Here is a 23,483-nt window from a genome sequence, read left to right on the forward strand (position 1 = left end):
TTAAAGATATTACTTAACAATGGATTCACATCCATAGGAGTGGATTAAGTTTAAGAACATTTTATTCTGGGGTACATACAGCTTCAGACCACCACAATTATACATATAAAATCCTGATTGAATGACATAAAAGATGAAAATTCAAAACGTTAAAATTTCCAAAAGAAAATATAGAGGCTATCTTTAAGATAAGTAAAAAAAAGCTTTATGGAGCAAGAACAAAGCACCACCATAAAGGAAAAGATTGATAAATTTGACTACAATAAAATCAAAATATACCCTTTGGTTAAAAAAATGACGACATAAACAAAGTTAAAAGGCAAACTATTGAAGGTGAAAAGGTAGTTCAGTCGTAGAATTCTCGCCTGCCGTGTGGGAGACCGGCGTTCGATTCCCAGTCCATATACTTCCCAAAACAAACAAACAAAAATTCAACAAGTGGTACCATAATAATGGGATACTCACATGGAAAAATAATGATAGGTGACCCCGTCATATACCATACAAAAAAAAAAAGCAAACTATTGACTGGAGAAGAAATTTTCGACCTATACAATTGACAAAGTGTTTATTTCCAAAATATATAAAGAATCTCCGTAAATCCAAAAGACATACCCAAATTCCACCCACAAAGATGCTTACCAAGGAGTTAAGAAGCAATGCAGCAAAAAAAGCCATCCCTCACATCTCAAGCCAATTGACAAATAAAAATTCCCAACCCAATATCCCGTAATATTTCAGAGCCAATTGGACACATTTTAAATCCTGGTGCTGTCAGTTACCCCTCATTCTGGAGTGAAGGCTGGAATGGATTCCATCGAAAGTCATGCCTTGAGTGATATCATCAAGATTATTGCATAGGACACCCCTGGGAAAGTTTCTCCATAGATATAATTAAATGAAAGGCCAATTCTATTTGCATGGAGCTTTGGTGGATGATAGAGACTGGAAAAAGACTCCATAAATACTGAATTTAAGAGGACAAAAACAACAAAAAAGAAGGTAGGAGGTCTGATACAGAAACGTGCCAGTCTGGACCCCTCCCTCACACTTGCTCTAGGCAGTTTAAAAGTCACATAGTGGCTTCATACCAGCTGGGCACCTCCTACTGTGGTTGCTGACCCAAGAGTCACTCACAGCAGCATCCTAGAGCCCCAAGCACATTCAGGCATGGGAACCCAAAGCCACATAGTCCCAGAGTGGGGACCTCATAGTCAGCAAGTGTATACATACAAAGTTGCCTCAAGGAGACGAGAAAGAAGGGCAACTCGTGGCAGAACTATTAGCAATTAGTACACACCCCAACCCCAATTCTAAATGCTGGTGCACCAAAATGAATAAATGGGTAGTTCGGGATGCTGACCCCATCTAGTCCCCTGGGTCATGATGCCCTATAGCAGAAATTACTGGAGGCAAAAGAATTACACAGGAAAAAGGGTAAAAACTTAACCACTGTAAAGCAGAGTAAACAAGGGACTGAAAGCTGTAGTGAATAAACATGGGAGAGTAGTTGAGCAAACTGTAGCAACTGGGAAGAAAAAATTGCAACAAAACAGCCCTGGACTCACAGAGAAGGAACAACAGAAAGGAAATATTCTCCTGGAGCTGAAACAGTTGCACATAAAAGGGTAACGTTAAAAATTGCAGCACATAGCCACTGTAAGATACAGGTGCAGAAAACCTGAGAAAATCTGAGCTGTCAAACAAAAGCTGATGGAAAGTTTCAGTATAGACTGGAAATAGGGCCTTCACACACAGGTAACAATAAATAAAGCCCTGGTCAAGAGAGAGAAACTGACTTCCAGAGTTAGTACACTGAAACAATCAAATGCCCAGATATGAGCAAAAAATCACCAGCCGTACAAAGAAACAAGAAGTCGCAGCTCATTCAAGGGAACAAATTAAACCTTCAGAGGAAGCAGAGACATTGGAACAACTATTCGAAGAAATTCAAATTAATTCCCAAAATCAATTCAAGGAGCTAAAAGAAAATATGGATAGAAATTATCTAAATATAGATATAGAGCTAAAGATTATTAAGAAGGCAGTGTGTGAACAAAAAAAAAAGAATTAGAAAATCTAAAAAGGAAGATAGTAGAACTTATGGGGATGAAAAACAAAATAACAGAGTCTAAAATACACTAGAGGCATACAACCGCAGATTTGAACAGGCAGGAGAAAGAATCAGTGAACAGAATGAAAATCATTAGGCAGAGGAACAGATAGAGAACATAATTTCAAGAGTGAACAGACACTAAGGGACATTTGGAACAACAGGAAGCTTACCAGCATATGCATTAAGGGAAGTCCCAGAAGGAGAAGAAAGAATATTTTAGGAAATAATGGTCAAAATTGCCCAACTCTTACAAAATACATAAATGTATGTGTCCAAGAAGCACAACAAACTCCAAATAGGATAAATCCTAATAGATCTATTCTAAGACAAGTAGTAATGAAAATGTCAAACACCAAAGAAAAAGAGAACACTGGAAGGAACAAGAGAAAAGTAATTTACCACATACAGATCATCTGCAATGAAACAGTATTTGCAATTTCTAATCAGACACCATGGAAGTGAGAAGGCAGCAGGATGACATATTTAAGGTACTGAAAAAGAAATACTACCATCTCAAAATTCTTTATCCATCAAAACTGTACTTCAGGGCGGGCCGCGGTGGCTCAGCGGGCAAAGTGCTTGCCTGCTATGCCGGAGGACCTCGGTTCGATTCCCGGCCCCAGCCCATGTAACAAAAATGGAGAAACAGAATACAATAAAAACAAGAAAATGTTTAAAAATGTTTCCCTTTCTTCCTTCCTTCTATCCTTCCTTCCTTCTCTCTGTCTTTAAAAAAAAAAAAAAAAAAAAAAAAAAAAAAAAAAACTGTACTTCAAAAATGAGGGAGATCTTAAGATATTCTCAGATAAACCAAAAGTCAGAGAGTTCATCACCAAAAGACTTGCTCCATAAAAATACTTAAGAGAGTCTTTCAGGTTGAAAGGAAATGACAGGACATAATGCCTGGGAGTAGTATGAAGTGAATCTCCAGAAAAGGTAATTACATCAGTAAATGCATCACCCACTAGTACTGTATCTTCAGTCTGTAACTCTATTCTTTACTTCCTGTAAGACTTGGAATACAATTTAAAAAGAAATAATCATATTTCCTTGTAATGAATGTGTGAAATATAAAGTGGTAATATGTGATGGAAACAATATAAAGATGGGAATTGGATGGATATAGGAACAGAAATTGTGCATGCTGTTGAAGTTAAATTAGTATCTTTTCAAATGAGTAGGTTGTAGATTTAAGTTCTTTAAACAAACTCCAAAGGTAAACCACAAAGAAAGCATATAAAGTACATAGAGAAACAGAAATGAGAAATAATTAATCAGTTATATTGCAAAGCATCAACAATACAGAAAAGGAGGTAACAACAAAGGAAAAGAGGCAAAAAAAAAAAAAGATATAACACTGTTAAAAAAGAAAAGAGAAAAGGGCTGAAATCTTGCCTTATCGGTAATAATAGTAGACGTAAATGGATTAAACTCCCCAATCAAAAGACACAGATTGGCAGAATGAATAAAAATAGCCTGATTCAGCTATATGTTGTTTACAAGAGACTCACCTTAGACTCAGACACACAAATAGGGTGAATGTGAAGGGATGGAAAAAAATATTCCAGGCAAGTATTTACTAAAAGAGAGCTAGGTGTCTATATCAATATTGGACAGAATAGGCTATAAGTAAAAAATTGTTACAGGAGACAAAGAAGGGCCTTAATCTTAATAAAAGGATCAAATACCAAGAAGAAATAAGAATCCAAAACATGTATGCACCTAACCACAGTGCCCCAAAATACATGAGTCAAATAACAAAACTGAGAGGAACAATGGACACCTCATAATAATATTTGGAGACTTCAATACAAAACTTTCATCAGTGAATAGAACATCTAGACAGAAGAGCAATAAAAAAAATCAGAGAACTTGAAAAACATGATAAATGAACCAGATCCAAGAAACAGATCCAGAACACTGGAGCTCAAAACAGAAGAATACACATTCTGCTCAAGTGCACATGTATTATTCTCCAGAAAAGACCACATTTTGGGTCACAAAAAAAAAGACTTAATAAATTTAAAAACAATTGAAATTACACAAAGCAACGTTTCTGATCACAACGGAGTGAGGCTAAAAAACAATAATAAATGGAGAATGGGAAAATACACAAATACATGGAAATTAAACAATGCACTACAATAATCAATGGGTTAAAGAAGCAATAAAAAGGATAATCAGGAAATATTTGGAGACAAATGAACATGGGAACAGATCATATCACAACTTATGGGACACAAAGAAGGCAGTGCTAAGATAGAAGTTTATAGACGTAAAAGCTTACATCAAATCAGAGACCTAAGTATACACCTGGAGGAACTAGAAAAGAGCAGCAAACCAGACCCAACATGAGCAGAAGGAAGGAAATAACAAAGAACAGAATAGAAATAAATGAAATAGAGAATAAAAACACCAATAGAGGGAATTAACAAAAGAAGTTCATACTTTGAAAAGATCAATAAAATCAAGAAAACATTAACTAGACTGACAGAGAAAAATTGAGAGGACATGAATAAATAAAATCACCAGCACTGTTCATTTTGCAAAAAATGAAGAAAAAAAAGCACACTTTCCAACTCAATCTATGAAGCCAGCACCACCCTAATACCCAGGCCAAGTAAAGATATCATAAGTACAGAAAATTGTGGATCAATACCTCATGAATATAGATGAAAAATTCTCAACATATTAAAAGGAAACCAGATACAACAGCACAATACAAAAATTATATGCCACCATAAAGCAGGATTTATTCTAGGTATGAAAACATGATCATTTCAATTGACAGAGAAAAGACATTTAATAAAATTCATTACCTCTTCCTGTAAAAAAAAAACACTCAAGAAACTAGGAATAGGAAGAAATATACTTGTCATGAGAAAGGGCTTATGTGAAAAACCCACAGCTAAAATCATACTCAATGATGAAAGACTGAGTGTTGTCCCCATAAAATCAGAAATAAGACAAGGATACCCATTATCATTCCTGTTATTTAACATTGTACTGGAAGCTTGAGCAATTAAGCAAGAAATAAAAAGCGTTCAAACAGGAGAAGAATAAAACTCTCCCTACTTGCAGATGATATGATCCTATAGATATAGAATACTGAAAAATACACAACAAAACTGTTATACTTAATAAGCGAATTGATCTTAGGGTATAAGATCAACATGCAAAAATCAGTGGGTCAGTGTATATATTAATAATGAGCAGTCTGCACGGGAAATCAAGAAAAATGTTCCATTATAATAGCACTGAATGAATCAAATATCATCCCAGGAATAAGTAATTTGCCCTAAGATTATGGTCATAATCAAAAGAAAAGCATAAACTCAATTATTCATAGATCAAGGCAATTGCCATCAATATATTTGCTAGAACAAAACTCTTTGGAGAAAGAGAACAGAATGTAGAATCTTTAAAATGCACATTGGCTTGTCCATTAAACATAACTGCTAAATATGGGGAGAAAGAGAAAATATTGAACAACTGTCACAAAATAAATTAGTTAGCAAAAGGAGGCCCAAAGTCATTGTAAATATTTGAATTGGAAGGTGAAGAGTTTTAAATATTTTTGATAAATAGTTTATAGGACCTATAAGAAAGCATAGGTAAAATTGGTAAAAAGATAGGGATTTCTCAGGATGTTTTTGGAAAGTATTCTGATACTTTCAGTAGATAGGCTAACAAAAACCATACAAACTAATGCCAGAAAGACAAAAGACTTACAAGATATGAACAGAGTCTCACTGAACTGTGGAAAATATTTAAAGAAATCTAACATTTGTGAAATTGAAGTTGCAGAAGGACAGAAGAAAAAAAAGAGGTAGAAAATATATTTTAGTAACTATTGGCTGAAATTTTCCACATTTGCTTAAAGCACCAATCAAAAAAAAAAAAAAATCCCAGAATATAGGTATAAACCATAGCAGGATAAAAACAATAGAAACTTCATATAGGCAAATTATGTCAAATTGTGAAAAATAAAAGATAATGGGGTGGGCCATGGTGGCTTAACAGGCAGAGTTCTCACCTGCCATGCTGGAGACCCAGGTTTGATTTCCAATGCCTGCCTATGCGAAAAAGAAAATAAATAAATAAATAATTGAAAGAAGTCTTAAGAGCAACCAGAAGAAAAGGACAAGTACTTGAAGGGGAGCAAGGAATATAATTGTTGTTGACCTCTCATCAGAAACTATGGAAACCATGAAAAAATGGAATAACATTTAAGTTGCAGGAAAAAAAGGGAAAGCACAGATAAAAAGGAAGTATCACTGTAGGATTGACTACCCTGAAAAAATACCTATCAAAAAATAAATGTGTAATTTTTTATTTCAGATTAGTGAAGGCTGATGGGAATTGTCACTGAAATATGTATTACCAAAAAATAAAAATAAAAAAGCCAAAGTATGTCCTTCTCAGATAAAGGAAAATGACACCAATATGGAAAATTTAATTTATTAGAATAAAGAAAGACAAATGGAAATAACAATAAGTATTTACTCTTAATTAAAAATCTCAATAGACAAAGTAAAAGCAATAACAACGTGCACAGATCATGTAACAAGGGGAGAACTCAATGATAAAAATAATACAAATAATAGAAGGCTGTGAAAATGTGATCATGCTGCTGCAAGTTTCTGAAACCACATTATTTGAGATAGACTGGAATAAATTATGAATTGAGAATAATTCATACAAAAACACTATATGTGATAAAAACAAAAGGGGCATAGTCAGAACATTAACAGAGCAATTTAAATGGAGTAGTAAAAAACACACTTCTTTAATTAAAGAAAAAGGGAAATAAAGAACAAAGGGAAAAAATGAAAATGAAAAGGACAAATAGAAAACATATACCAAGATGATAAACTTAAACCCAGCTAAATCCAAAATTATGTAACTTATGAATACTCTGAAAACCTAAAGACAAAGATAAACTGGATAAAAAAAAAAACAAGACCGGAGCCATATGTTGTTTAAATATAAGGACAACCAGAAATAGAAATTAAGATGATGTGAAAAAAGATATACCATGAGAGCAGGAAACTTGAGAAAATGACTTAGCTAGATTTATATTAGATAAGGTGGTCTTCAAGTTAAAGTGTGTGATAAGAGATGAAGAGGATCATTTTATTATCATTAAATAATTAATTCTTCAGTAAAACGAACACTCTTAAATGAGCATACACCTAGTAACAAAGTTTTTTGTTTTTGCTTTATGCAATTGTATTGAGATATAGTCACATACCACATAATCATCTGAAGTATGAAATAAATGGCTCACTGTACTATCATGTGGTTGAACATTCATTATCACAGTCAGTTTTAGAATATTTTCACTGCTCAAAAATAAAAAAATAAATACCCTCCTATTATTAAAATTTTTTATTCTACCCTATTATTAATTTTTTGTCTTTTCTTACTCATCCGTCCATTTACTGGATAAAGGGAGTGTTAGTCACAAGAGTTTCACAATTACATGGTCACACTACAAAAGCTATACAGCTATAGAATCATCTTCAAGAATCAAGGCTGCTGGATTACAGTTCACCAGTTTCAGTTATTTCCTTCTAGCTATTCTAATATATTGGAATATTAAAATGAACATTTATATCATGCATAAGCATAGCCTTCAGAATGACCTGCCAACTCTGTTGAAATCTCTTACCTATTGAAACTTTATTTTGTTTCATTTCTTTTCCCTCTTTTGGCCAAGAAGTCTTTATCAATTCTATGTAGCCAGGGTCAGGCTCACTCCTGGGAGTCATGTCCCATGTGTCAGGGAGATTTTCACTCCTGAGAATCATGTCTCATGTAGGGGGGAGGGTATTGAATTTATTTGCAGACATGGCTTAGAGTGAGAGGCTACATCTGAGCAACAAAAGAGGCTCTCTGAAGGTGACTCTTAAGCATTATTATAAGTAGGCTTAGTTTCTCCTTTGCAGGAACAAGGAAAAGCCCCAAGATCGAGTGTTTGGTTTATTAAATTGGTAGTCCCTAATGCTTGTAAAAATATCAGAAATTCCCCAGGTGGGGAAGTCTAATAGTCCCACATTTCCCCCCAGACCCTCAAGGTGACTTTGCAAATTTTAAAAATTTTCTGCCCAAATTACACTGGGACATAGTAGGGTATTACATTAACTTGTACAAAATAACAAGATCTAATTCCCTATTCAAGTTTCATGTAATTATGGAGCTTAAATAAAATGACCATACAAAGTAAATTAGATAGTGGGCTACATAAAATCAGTTTTGTATCAAATGAATATCTCTTCCTTTGTTTTCCCCACAGAGGTTGAAGTTTTAAAATACAGACAATATCATCCTTACCCTTGTATTATGATTTACCTTAGTTCTAATCAGATCCATTTCATTTTGTTTCTCTAATTGACGTCTGAGCCCTTTTTCAGCTTCTTTAATCATTGCAGTATGGAGTAATGCTGATTTTCAGGGCTGCAGAACTCTAACTCTGAGTCTCAGCTGTCACAAAGACACCCAATGTTCCAGGGAATGACAAGCTTATATACAAAGAGCTCAGCCTCTCAGAATTTAGAAAAAACTGTTAAAACTCAGGATTAAATGTGACTACTATAAGAGTTTACAATCTAGGAACTTTTACAGTAAGCCTCGTTGAACATTCTGTACTCATCAATTTGTACTCAATCATCAATTGCCTAATCTCTGCCCATGTTCTATGCCCTGTTAACCAATGTGCTCAAGTTCAATTCTCAGAGTTTGCACATTATAGTTGGCCCATATTAGTGAAGCCTTCCAATATTTGTCTTTTTGTTTCTTGCTTATTTCGTGCAGCATAATGTCCTCAAGTTTCATTCATTTAGATGCATTCGTCACAATACATTCATTCTTGTAGCCACTCAATATCCCATTGTATGTATACCTACAGTTTGCCTTTGAATTTGTCAATTGATGTCCCCTTAGGCCACATCCATCCATTGCAAATAATGAAAACTGCTGCCATACCATCAGTGTGCTAATGTCCATTCATGTCTCTGCTTTCAGTCCTTCCAAGTACATACCTAAAACCAGGGTTGCATGTGGCAACCCTATACTTAGCCTCCTATGGAACCACCATGCTGCTCTCCAGGGGGACTACACCATTCTTTTCCCTACTAAGAGTGAAGAGGTACATCTGTCTCTCCACATTTTCTGCAGTACATGTATCTTTATATATACATTTAAACAGTTTTATTCACACACCATTTAATTCATCCTAGGTAAATAATCAGTGGCTCTCAGCTAAGTAAATAATCAATGGCTCCCAGTATAATCACATTGTTACGCATTCACCAAACAATGTATATGAGGAAATTTTTATTTTTCTGCAAAGAAAGAAGAAAATAATAAAGAATAAAATAATAAAAAGCTGAGACAATAACAACAACACCAAGAATCCCATACCCCTCTTTTATTGTCCCCTTTTATTGACATTTAGCTTTGGTATATTGCCTTTTCTATAATTAATGGAAACATATTACAATATTACTGTTAAGTATCAAGCCTAGTTTACATTAATTGTATTTTCCCCATACTATTCAATTTTCAACACCTTTCAATGTTGACATTCATTTATTCTTCCTTGTGCAAAAACTTTCTTATATTTGTACATTTAGTCACCAACATTGTCCATTCTAGGTTTTACTATGTTATTCAATCCCAGTTTTTATTATTTTTTTTTCTGATGTCATACCTGTCCCTAGACTTCCTCTATCAACCGCTACTGCACTCAGCTTTGTTCATTGTACTTACCATATTGTGCTACCATCAGAAACTACTGTATTATCCATTTCTGGATCTTTACATTCAATCCTGTAGAACATTCTGTACTCCAGCATCAAAAGTCCAATCTCTACCCGTTTCTATCTCCTGATAACCTGTGTCCTCAAATTTAACTTACAAAGTTTGCTCATTTTTGTTAGATCATATTTGTGAGACCATCCAGTATTTATCCTGTTTTTTCTATTTTATTTCACTCAACATAATGTCCTCATGGTTCATCCACATTGCTGCATTGCATCATGATTTTATTCTGTCTTACATCTATGTAATATTCCATCATATGTATAAACCATAGTTTGTTAGTCCACTCATATGTTGATGGACACTTGGGCTTGACAATCATGAATAATGTTGCTATAATATTGTGCAAAAATATCCATTCATACCCCTGCTTTCAGTTCCTCTGAATGTATACCTAGTAATAAAATTGGTGGATCATATGGCAATTCTATACATAGCTTCCTGAAAAACCTCCAAACTGTCTTTCAAAGTATTGCACCATTCTACATTCCCACCAACAGTGAAAAGTGTACATATTTTTCCACATCTGCTCCACCACTTATAGTTTTCTGTTTTTTTTTTTTTTTTTGTAATGGCCATTCTAGTAGCAAGTGAACTTCAGCATCTTTTCATGTTTTTGAGCCATCTGTATTTCCTCTTTGGAAAAGTGTCTGTCCGTATCTTTTCTCATTTTTTAATTGGGTTATTTGTCTTTTTGTTGTTGAGTTGTAGGATCTCTTTATATATTCTGGACATTAAGTGCTTAATATGCAGTTTCCAAATATTATCTCCCATTGCATAGGCTGCTTTTCACTTTCCTGACAAAGTCCTTTGATGGGCAAAAGTATTCAGTTTTGAGGAGATCCAATTTATTTCTTCTTTCATTGTTAACACTTTGGGTGTATGTCTAGGCAACCACTTCCTTCCACAAGTTCTTTAAGATATTTTCTTCTAAAACTTTTATGCTCTTAGATCTAATGTTTAGGTCTTTGATCCATTTTGAATTAAGTTTTTTGTATAAGGTATGAGATAGGCTCCTCTTTCATTCTTTTGGATACAGATATCAGTTATACAAGCACCATTTATTGAAGAAGTTCTTCTGTTCCAGTTGAGTTGATTTGTCTGCCTTATCAAAGATCAATTGTCCATGGATGAGAGTATCTATTTCTGAAGACTTAATTCTACTCCATTCTTCAGTATATCTATCTTTGTGCCAGTACCATGCTGTTTTGGCCACTGTAGTACTGTGATATGTTAAAGGCAGGTAGTGTGAGACTTCCAATTTATTCCTCTTTCTCATGATATTTTTCACTATTTATGGTACATGACCCTTAAATGCATTTGGTTATTTGTTTTTCTCTTTCTACAAAGTAAGTTGTTGGGATTTTAATTGGTATCACATTGAACTTATAAATCAATTTGGGTAGAATTGACATCTTTCATTTAGTCTTCCAATCCATGAACACGGTATGCCCTTCCATTTATTCAGGTTTTTCTTGATTTCTTTTAGTAATTTTTGTGCAGAGATCTTTTGTGGTCTTGGTTAAATTTATTCCCAAATATTTGATTCTTGTAGTTGCTATTGTAAATGGAACTTTTTTCTTGGTTTCCTCTTGAGACTGCTCATTAATAGTGCATAGAAATGTTATTGCTTTTTGCATATTGAGCTTGTACCCTGACACATTGCTATATTCATGTATTAGTTCTAGTAGCTTTGCTGTGGCTTTCCCAGGATTTTCTACATATGGTATCACGTCATCCACAAACAGTGAAAGTTTTACTTCTTCCTTCCAATTTAGATGCTTGCTATTTCTTTTTCTCACTCAATTGTTCTAGCTGAATAATAATGCTGAATAACAATGAGAATTAGCATCCTTATCATGTTCCTGATTTTAGTGGGAAGGCTTTCAGTCCTTCCCCTTTGAGTGTGGTGTTAGCCATGGGTTGTTCACATATTCCTTCTATCATGTTGTGGAAATTCCCTTCTATTCCTATCCTTTGAAATGTTTTCATCAGCAAAAGATGCTGAATTTTGTCACATGCCTTTCTGCAACAATTGAGATGATCATATGTTTTTCCCCCCACTGATTTATTGATATGGTGTATCACATTAATTGATTTTCTTGTGTTGAACCATCCTGGCATACCTGGAATAAATCCCACTTGCTCCTTGTACAAATTTTTTTAATGTGCTGCTGGATTTGATTTGCAGATATTTTGTTGAGGATTTTTTCATAATATTCATTAAAGAGAGAAGTCTGTAATTTTCTCTTCTTGTAGTATATTTGTTTGACTTTGGTATGAGGGTGATGTTGGCTTCATAGAATGAATTTGGTAGCTTTCCTTCCTCTTCAATTTTTTGAAAGGGTTTGCACAGGATTAGTACTAATTATCTTTGAATGCTTGGTACAATTTACCTATGAGTCCATCTGGTCCTGGACTTTTCTTATTTGATGACTGATTTGATCTCTTTTCTTGTGTTTTTGTTGAGGTTTCTACGTCTTCTCATGTTAATGTTCTTCATGCTTTTCAAGGAAGATATCCATTTCATCTAAGTCATATAGTTTTATTTTATGTATAGTTGCTCATAGTATCCCCTCATTAACTCCTTTATTTCTGCAGGGCCAGTTGTTATGGCCCCCCTCCCATTTAAGATTTTATTTATTTAATTTTTTTTTCTCTTTTTTTGTCAGCCTAGCTAAAGGTCATTGATTTTACTGCTTTTCTCAAAGAACCAACTTCTGGTTTTGTTGATTCTCTCTATTGTTTTCATGTTCTCAAGTTCATTTATTTTTGCTCTAATCTTTGTTATTCTTTCCTTCTGTTTGCTTTGGGGTTAATTTGCTGTTCTTTCTCTATTCCTGCAGGTGAACAATTAATTCCTGATTTTAGGCCCTTATTTTATTATAGATATTAAGGCAATAAATTTCCCCTCTTGGCACCGCCTTTGCTATATTCCATAAATTTTGATACGTTGTACTCATTTTTAATTGCCTTGAGATATTTACTGATTTCTCTTGTTATTTATTCCATGACTCACTGGTTGTTTACGAATGTGCTGTTGGAGTCTCTCACGTATGGAAAATTGATCTTTGATAAGGCAGTCAAGTCAACAAATGGTGCTTGGATAACTGGATATCCATATTCAAAGAATAAAAGAGGACCCCTATCTCACACCTTATATATAAATTAACTCAAAATGGGTCAAAAACCTAAACATTAGATCTAAAGTCATACAACTTTTAGAAGGAAATGTAGGGAAATCTCTTAAGCAACTTGTGGTAAGAGATGCTTTCTTAGACTTTACACCGGGGCATAAGCAGTGAAAGAAGAAATATATAAATCGTTTTTCCTCAAAATTGACTACTTTTGCACAACAAAGGACTTTGTTAGGAAAGTGAAAAGGCAGCCTATGCAATGGTTGACAACATTTAGAAACCACTTATCAGATAAGGATTTAATAGCCAAAATCTATAAAGAAGCAACAAAAAACAAACAACCCAACTAAAATATGGGCAAAAGTCATGGGCAGACACTTTTCCAAAGAGGAAATACAGATGGCTCAAAAACATGTGAAAGGATGCTCAATTCCACTAGGGGATAATGGAATTTAAATAAAACTTCAATGAGATATCTCACACTTGTTAGAATTGCCATTATCAAAAAGGGGAAAAAAAAACAAAAACCAGGAAACTTCAAGTGCTAGACAGGATGTGGAGAAATTGGTATACTCATTCACTGTTGGTGGGAATGCAAAATGGTGCAGCCTCACTGGTAGGCAGTTTGTTAATTTCTCAGGAAACTAAGTATAGTGATTGCTCTATGATCCAGAAATTGCATTACTAGGTATATATTTGGAGTTACTGAATGTAGAGACATGAATGGAAATTTGCACACCAATGTTTATACCAATATTATTCTTGATTGCCAAAAGATGGAAACAGCCCAAATATCAATCAATATATGAGTGGATAAAAAAGCCTTTATATTTTAGTGTATATTTATAATGAAATATTATGCATTTCTAAGACAGAATAAAGTCATGATGCATGGAACAATGTGGATGAATTTTGAAGACATTATGTTGTTTGAAATACACCAGAAATAACAGAACAAATAGTGTATGGTCTCATTAATATGAAACAACTATACTGAGCAAATTCTTGGAGTTAATGCTGAGAACACAGATTATCAGGAGATAGAAAGATGGTAGAGTTTGGGCATTTGCTGCTGAAATGGTACAGAATGTTCAACAGGATTGATTTTAAAGACCCAGAAATGAATAGCACAATGTTATGTCATGATTGCACAAAATTGTAAGCATAATGTAGAAAGCTGAAAGTGGTTTGGTTGAAAGATGAAGGTTATGGGCAAATATGGTTCCAGAAGAAAAGATAGAGGATAAAAACTGGGAATATATAACATAATGAAACATAAAGTGGACAATGAGGGTGATTAAATGAACAAATATGAGAAAGTTTTACTTGAAGGAGAACAATTAAAGGTCACCTTTGTAAGGTGTTAAAAATGGGTTGGTACATTAAAAAAATACAATTAATGCAAACTAGCTTCTATGGTTAATAGTAAAATTGTAGTGTTCTTTCATTAATTACAGCAAAGGCAAAATACCAAAGTTAAATGTTCATAATGAGGGGGACATAATGGAGTGACATGGGATTCTTGCTATCATTATTTTTTCTCTCCTTTTCTTTTTTCCTCTTCTTCTCTCTTTAAAGAACAAATGAAAATGATCTCATATAGATTGTTGTGGCGAATGCACAACTATGTGATTATATCATAGGGATAACTATGTAATTACATCAGATGGTGCAGTCCAGCTCGAGGGCAGTGTGGTGGTTACACAAGAGGTTAGGTAAAGCCTGATCTTGCCACATGATCCTGCAAGCCTCAATATTAAACAAAGTGTTGGAAGAACTGAAAACAGGGACATAAATAGTCCTTTGAACACTGGTATTTCTTGTAGCAGTAGCCACAATTTGCAATAGATGGAGGTGGCCTAAGCATACATTGACTGATGAATGGAAGGACAAAACTTGGTGTATGCATATCAGAATTTTCAGTAGTTGCAAGAAGGAATAAAGACATGTGGAATACAACTAGGAAGATAAATACAACCTTGAGGGATTATGTTGAATGAAATAAGCCAGAAATGAAAGGATAAAAATGTATAGTGTTATTAATACAAACTAACTGTAATGAGCAAACTTTGAGTATTGAATTATAGTGCATAAGTTATCAGGGGATAGAATGTGGGCAGACATTGGGCAATTGATGGTTAAGGAATGAAAAATGTTCAAATAAGCCTTGTTGCAAAGGTTCCAAGATTGTAAGCTCTTACAGCAGTCATATCTATTCTTCAGTTTTAACAGTTATTTCTAAATTCTGAGATGTTGTTCCCTTTCTGTAGAAGCTGGTCGTTCCCTGAAACACTGGGCATCTTTGTGACAGCTGAGACTCAGATTTAGAGTACTGCAGCTCTGAAAGTCAGCATTACTCCATACTGCAACTGTTAAAGAAGCAGAAAAAGAGAACAGATTCCAGTTAGAGATACATATGAAATGGATCTGGTTAGAATAAGGTAAATCAAAATACAGGGAAAAGGATGATATCGTCTGTATTTTAAAACTTCAACCTCTGCAGGAGAACAAAGGAAGGTATATTTATCTGTTACAAAACTTAAATTTTTTGGCCCACTACCTAACTTGCCCTGTATGGTCATTTTATTTAACTGAACTAATTCCATGGAACTTAGAATAGGGAATGAGTTCTTATTATTCTGTACAGGTTAATTTAATGCCCATATGCATTCCAGAGTATTTTTCACAGAAAAAATAAAAATGTAATTTGCAATGTTATCTTGAGGGTCTGGAGAAAAAGATGGAACTGTTATGCTTCTTCACCTGGAGAATTCTTGATATTATCTCAAGTTTTAGAGACTCCCTATTGAGTAAGACAAACACTCGATCTTGAGGCTTGCCCTTGTGAAATGTATTTCTACAAATGCAGAGCTAGGCTTGCATGTAATTATGCCTAAGTGTCTCCTTCAGGGAGTCTCTTTTCTTGCTTTTATCTGGTCTTTCTCTTTAAGTCAATTCTGCAAATTAACTCATTACTCTCCTCAGTGTGGGACATGACTCTCAGGGGTTTAAGTCTCCCTGACAACATGGGACATGACTCCAGGAATGAGCCTGGATCTTGTATCATGTGATTGAAAATAACCAAAGGGGGAAAAGAAATGGAAAAAACCAAAATTTTAATTGTTAGTAATTTTCAAATAGAGTGGAGAGGTCATTTTGGTGTTACTCTTAAGTAAGCTTTAGCCAGACATTTCAAACATGCCGTGCCCAGTACAACAGTACTCCTGGAAACCCTAGGGAGTTCCCTAGGCTCTAAGTCTCTATAAAAGTATTATTTTTTTAGTAAGCTTATATTTTTTTCAGAAACTTAAGGCCTCCAGATTATTCCTAAGCCAGATAAGTCCTGAATCACAGAGGTATCTGTTTCTCCAAGAATATCTGCCAGGTTAAATTCCCTACCCAAGAAGGTCAACACCCCTTTACTGCATGGGGAAGTTAAAACCGTCATTGCCAAGATATCCCTGAAAATTGATAGAATGATCAAATGAGAGGAAAGAGGTATAACTGAGAAACAGAATTTAACAAATGACTGTGACTCTCACTGCTGATTCATTATATAGATATTTCTTTTTAGTATCTGGTGTTTTGGACTGGCCAGAAGAAACTATATGAGATATTGAATTGTAATACAGTAGCCCTGACCTTTGATAATAATTGTATAACTAGATTGCAAAAATGTCAGTTGCCTATATTTGTATGGATCTACTTCTGGATGTTTTGTTTTGTTCCAGTAATATATCAAAGCTATCTATGTCAATACTGCAATGTCTTAGTTAACGTACCTCCACTGTATGTCTTAAAATTGGGTAGATTGCCATACCAGTGGACAATAAGAGGGAGGGGTAAGGAGTATTGTATTTATGGGGGTTTTATTTTTTCTTTTAATTTCTTTTTCTGGAGTAAAGTAAATGTTCTAAAATGATCATGATGATGAATACACAACTATGTGATCATGTTGTGAAAAACTGGTTGTATACTTTGGATGGATTGTATGGTATGTGAAGATACCTTACTAAGAATACATAAAGAAAAAAAAAAGGAGAAAAGTGTGTTTTTTAGCGTCCATATATTCGTGAGTTTTTCTGTCTTCTGCCTGTTATTGACTTCCAACTTCATTCCACTAGAATCGGAGAAAGTGTTTGGTATAATTTCAATCTTTTTAAATGCATTGAGACTTGCTTTGTGATCCAATCTGTGCTCTTTCCTGAAGAATGACCCAGGAGCACTTGAGAAAAATGTGTATGCTGCTGTTGTGGGGTGTGATATTATGTAAATGTCTGTTATGACTAGTCCACTTATTTTACTATTCAAAATCTCTGTTTTCTTATTGAACCTCTGCCTAGATGTTCTATTTATTGATTACAGGGGTGAATTGAAGTCTCCAACTATCATTGTAGAGTTGTATACTTCTCATTTCTGTGTCATCAGTGTGTACCTCATATATTTGGGGGCATTATGGCTCAGTGGAAAAATATTTATGATTGTTATGTCTTCTTGAAGAATTTTTCCTTCTACTAATATATAGTGTCCTTCTTTGTCTCCCTTTGTTGTTTTACATATAAAGTCTAATTTGTCTGATGTTAGCATAGCTTCTCCCTGCTCTTTTCTGGTTGTCATTTGCATGAAATATATTTTTCCAACCTTTCAATTTCAACCTATGCTTGTCTTTGGGTCTAAAGTCAGTCTCCTACAGACAGCTTATAGATGAGTTCAATTTTTTAATCCATTCTGCCAGTCTGGGTCTTTTGATTAAGGAGTTAAATCCATTAATATTTAAAGTTATTACTATAAAGGCAGTACTTTCTTCTACTATTTTGTCTTTTGAATTTTATGTGTGATATTTTTTCTTCTTTTATCCTTACTCCTGGTCACCATGTCTACATTCTTACTCAACCTCTCTTTCCTGTTTTTCTTATCGACCTACAGTGCTCCCTTTGGTATTTCTTGTAGAACTTGTCTCTTGTTCACAAACACTCTCAGTGTTTGTCTGAAAATATTTTCAATGCTCCTTCATAAAGAATTATTTTTGAAGGATAATTTTGCCAGATATTTAATTCTTGGATGGCAGTTTTTCTCTTTCAGTATCTTAAATGTATCATGCTACTGCTTTCTCACGTCCATGGTTTCAGTCGAGAAACCCATATTTAGTCTTATTGAGCTTACCTTGTATGTGATGAGTCATTTGTCTCTTGCTGCTTTCCGAATTCTCTCTTCATCATTGACATATGACAGTCTGATTAGAAAGTGCTTTGGAGTAGTTCTATTCAGATCTATTCTTTTGGGGGTATGCTGTGCTTCTTGGATCTGTAGTTTTATGTCTTTCATAAAAATTAGGAAATTTTCAGTGATTATTTCCTTCATTATTCTTTCTGCTCCTTTCAACTTCTCTTGTCCTTCTGGGACACCCATAATATGTATATTAATGCACTAATTGTTGTCATTCAATTCCCTGAGATCCTGCTCATATTTTTCCATTCTTTTCCCTATCTGTTATTTAGTATATAGGATTTAGAAATCCTGCCCTCTAGTTCACTAATCATTTGTTCTGCCTCTTCAAATCTGCTGCTGTACATCATCATTGTTTTTTTTTAATCTCTTCTATTGTTCCTTTCATACCCATAAATTTTGCTGTTTTTTTTTTTGGCATGGGCAGGCACTAGGAATTGAACCTGGGTCTCCAGCATGACAGGCAAGAACTCTGCCTGCTGAGTCACCATGGCCCATCCATTATTTGTTTTCAAAGTTTTCTAGTTCTTTAATGTCATCCAATATCTTCTTTATATCCTTTATTTCTTTTGCCATTTCTTCCCTCAACTCATTGATTTGATTAAATCAAATGTTCGTTTGAACATTTTTAATTTGTTGTGTCCATGCCTGTGTCTCATTTGAAGTGTTGGTTTGTGCTTTATATCTTTGTGCTTCCTCATATGACTCGTGATTTTTTGTAAGTGTCTAGGCAGCTGATTTCCTAGATTCATTTATTCTGGAGGTTGTTTTCTCTCTTTTTCCTAGGGTTTTCCTGTTTGGCTTTGTCTCTATCTGTTCCTTGACATTCAGTTCAACTCTAACATAGACTCTGTTGAACTGATCAGAATTTCTCACCTCTTTTTTTTTTCCTGGTTCTTGTCCTGCCTATATTGAAACTTTTCATGAGGATAGTCTCCCCAGATATGATCTACTCTAATCAGATTTCCTAAATAAGACAGGCCCAGGTATAAGAAGGAGGGTGTAATCAATATCAAGTTTCCTTGAGGATGAGACCTAGCAGGTTGCCAGTCTTCCCCGTGAAGCCTCTATACTTTGTGCTTTTCCTATCCTACCCAGCAGGTAGATTTTGTCAGTCCACAGCTTCCCGTTGGCATAAAGTGGTGCAATGCCTTTAATTCTCAGCAGATCCTGTCTTTACCAGAGTCATGGTTGAGAAAGGCTGAGGCAGAAGGCAGGCTTAAGCTGGTTCTGCTTTTAGCTCCTGGGGTCTGAATTCTCCAAATGAGAGTCACACTTGTGCTGGTCTCTGACACTCCATCTCTTGGGGAATATATGCCCTTTAGGGAATTATTCTCTTCACTTGACTAGTCACTTTCTCTCAGACACACCTTAACTCAAACCTTGCCTGGATAAGTGCTAACAATTGAAAATGCCTGAGGCTTTCTCTAATGGGCTGCTAAAAACAGTATAAAAACAAAAAATGAAAAAAAAAGAAAACTATTCCTTTTTAAAGCCAGTCCCTACCCCCCACCCCCATGTTCACAAATCAAGAACCAGAGAGTTCCTGGCTCTATGTGCCCCTTTTCTTGGGGTACAGACCTTTTCCAGTGTTTCATGTTCAGCTGACCCCAAGGGTTTCTGTTTTATTCAATTTTTGTCAGCCCCACCTCCTCTCTGCTGGGAAAGACCTTAACGTTCTTTTCATGTTTGCTTTGGTGTTTATCTGTGCTCAAAGCTTGTATTCAGCAGTCCTAATTTGCTAATTAATATTGCAGTGGGAGTTTAGTTGAGCTATCTTCACTTGTCGCTAGTAGAGACTGCTTCTTTTTCCCATGGGGAAGTATCTCCAAAACAGGTTGCCCTGTTAGTGGGGAGGGGTGCCAACATCCACAGTTTGGGAGACTTATTTACAGTTCTGCAGTGTTATCTTGACCCTTCCACTCACTCCAGTTTGGGGTACAACATGTGTCCACTCACAGTTGTCCCTCAAGCAACTGTTGCCTAGACAATTCCTGGCTATTTTATAGCTGCCCTGGAAGATTAACTAAATTTCATACCTCCCTCCACTGCCATCTTGCCTTGTCTCTGAAACAATGCTTTAAAGTACATGAAGCAACACTTAAAAGAACTGAAGAGAAAAATGAGACAAATCCACCATGATAGAGACTTTAATATCTCTCACCCAATAATTATTAGAACAAAAAGAAAAAAAAATCAGGAAATAGATAGAAGATTCAAATAAGAATATTGACCAATAAGTCCTAACTGATACATGTAGACTTTATGTAAAAAAAAAAAGAGTACAAGAACGTTTGTAAAAGGCTTAGTTATGATCATCCGAACCTACAAAACTCCCCAAATCTGTCAAAAGAATAATAGGTGAGGAGAAGGTTGTGGTATATCCATGCAATGGAATTTACCTAGCAACAAAGTCAAAGCAGTTGATACAGTCAATAATACGAGTGAATCACAAGTATATTGAGTAAAGACTAAGAACCATAACAATACATACATAAATTATTCCATTTATACTAAACCAAGAACAAGAAAAATTAACATATGGTGGTGGATTGAGATGGATTGGATAGGGATTCAACATAAAATTCTGTGGTGGAACAAATGCCCTATATTTTGTTTATATGATAGCTATTCTATTGCATACAATAGTCAAACCTTGCTTTACTGAATTCTTAAAATACATGCATTTAATTACTTGTTTATTAAACTTAAATTAAAACAGAAAAATTCTATTGATGCAATTTTTAAAAATATCCACTAAGAATGCTTCTTTCCTGGATGGCTTCGATAATGAATTACATAAAACATTTAAACAAGAAATAATATCACTCTCTCTAAACTATTTCAGAAAGTATTGGATCTAAATAGCCCCCAATTTTTTTGCAATAAGAAGACTAATTTTTAAGATTTATGTTATTTAGAAGACTTACTCTAAAGTCATAATAAACATGATATTTTGGTATTGGCATAAGAAGAAACAAGGAGATCAATGGTACACAATAGATAGTATAGACAAAGGCTCATGGATATACTGTCATCGTCTTTTGACCATTATTATCTAATGGAGAAAATATCATCTGTTCAACAAATGATAATAGAACAACTGTATATCTCTATGGAAAAAAAAGGAACTCAGTCCCTCCTTCCTGCCATGCTCAAAAAATAATTTGAGGTAGATCATAAACTTAAACACAAAAGCTAAAAATCATGCATTTCATACTTTTTTTTTTAAAAAAGAAAACAGAGAAGAATATCTTAAGAACTTTGGGGTAGCAGACATTTCTTAATACATCATTAAAGTAATGACTAAATTGGACTTTTAACAAAATTGAAAAAAAAACTTTCTGTTCTTCTGAAAACACAATAAAGAAAATGAAATGCAAAGCCATAGATACGTGAAAAGACTCTCAGTACTTATATTTGACAGAAGACCTCTATCCAGATTATGTAAAAAAAAAACTCCAACAGTTCAATGATAACAAAAATTAAGTTCAATTTTAGCAAAACACTTTAATGAAACTCTTTACTCAAGAGGACATACAAATGGCTGATAAGCACATGAAAGATCTTCAAAGTAACCATCAAAGAAATGCAAATTTAAATCAGGATGCGTTATTTCAAGTCATGACTAAAATTAAAAGACTGACAAAATGAAATATTTATCAGGATGGGGAGCAGTTGGAATTCTCAAATGTTGTGAAGGGAATGCAAAATGGTACAACCACTTTGGAAAAAGATATAGCTGTTCCTTATAAAACTAAACATTCACTCAATGACTATTTCACTAGTAGAAAGTTACTTGGAATGAAAGATTTGCCCATGAAAAACTTGTGCATGAATGTTCATAGCAACTTTGTTCAAAATGTCAAAAACTGGGAACCACACCAAATGCCCATAAACAAGGGAATGGATTAATATACTCTTATGATAATCAGATTAATCATATTCTTATGATACTATATGTGTAGTAATAAAGAGAAACTATATATCTGCAAAAAAGTAATGAATCTCTTAGACTTATGTTAAGTGAAAGAATCCAGAACCTCAAATTAAGGACTGCATAATTCCAATCATGAAGATCGAAAACAGGCAAAGCTAAGCTATGATCATAGAAATTGGAGGAATGAATGTCAATTGTACATGTGGAGAATTATTCGGAAAACTTTGAAGGGTTTTAATTGCGGTGATGGAAATGCTCTATACCTTAATTGCATTGGAAATCTCGTAAGTGTACACATTTATCAAATTTGGTGATGTGAACTCATAACATTTGTGCATTTTTTTATGTTTAAATCACACCTCTACTTGTAAAAAAAAATAAATTTGAAAGAAAAAATCTCTGGTCAAAGTACCCAACTTCACCTCTTCATGGATTCATCCTGGCCCCTACTTTTCCAGTGTCCAGATGTCATTCAAACAAGTGGAAATACAAGAAGAGTTTAACGTGCCTAGAAGCTCAATGTTTCAAAGGGATAAAAGCCCATAATTAACAAGTTACCCCCAAACCAAAAGGTGGCTTTCTGATATCATGGGTTTTATAATACCTTATAGTTTGGTTTTACCCCAAAGGTGCATTTAAAATAAAAACAAAAAATGAAAACAACAACTTATGATGTCTGCACCTGGAAAAGAAAGAGGGATAGAGAGAATATCTGCTCTTTTCAAATAGTATTCCAATTGTTGAAATCATTGCATTAGTGTTTAAGAAAAGTGAAAACATCCAAGGGCTGGGAATACCATATGCAGTCCTTTTTCTTTCTTTCTCTTTCTTTTTCTTTCCTTCTTTCCTTCTTTCCTTCTTTCCTTCTTTCCTTCCTTCTTTCTTTCTTTCTTTCTTTCTTTCTTTCTTTCTTTCTTTCTTTCTTTCTTTCTTTCTTTCTTTCTTTCTTTCTTTCTTTCTTTCTTTTTCTTTCTTTCTTTCTTTCTTTCTTTCTTTCTTTCTTTCTTTCTTTCTTTCTTTCTTTCTTTCTTTCTTTCTTTCTTTCTTTCTTTCTTTCTTTCCTTCTTCCTTCTTTCCTTCTTTCTTTCTTTCTTTCTTTCTTTCTTTCCTTCCTCCCTCCCTCCCTCCCTCCCTCCCTCCCTCCCTCCCTCTCTCCTTCCTTCCTTCCTTCCTTCCTTCCTTCCTTCCTTCCTTCCTTCCTTCCTTTCCTTCTTCCTTCTTTCCTTCCTTCCTTCCTTCC

Source organism: Tamandua tetradactyla, chromosome 24 (genome assembly GCF_023851605.1).
Source record: "Tamandua tetradactyla isolate mTamTet1 chromosome 24, mTamTet1.pri, whole genome shotgun sequence".
Classification (NCBI taxonomy): domain Eukaryota; kingdom Metazoa; phylum Chordata; class Mammalia; order Pilosa; family Myrmecophagidae; genus Tamandua; species Tamandua tetradactyla.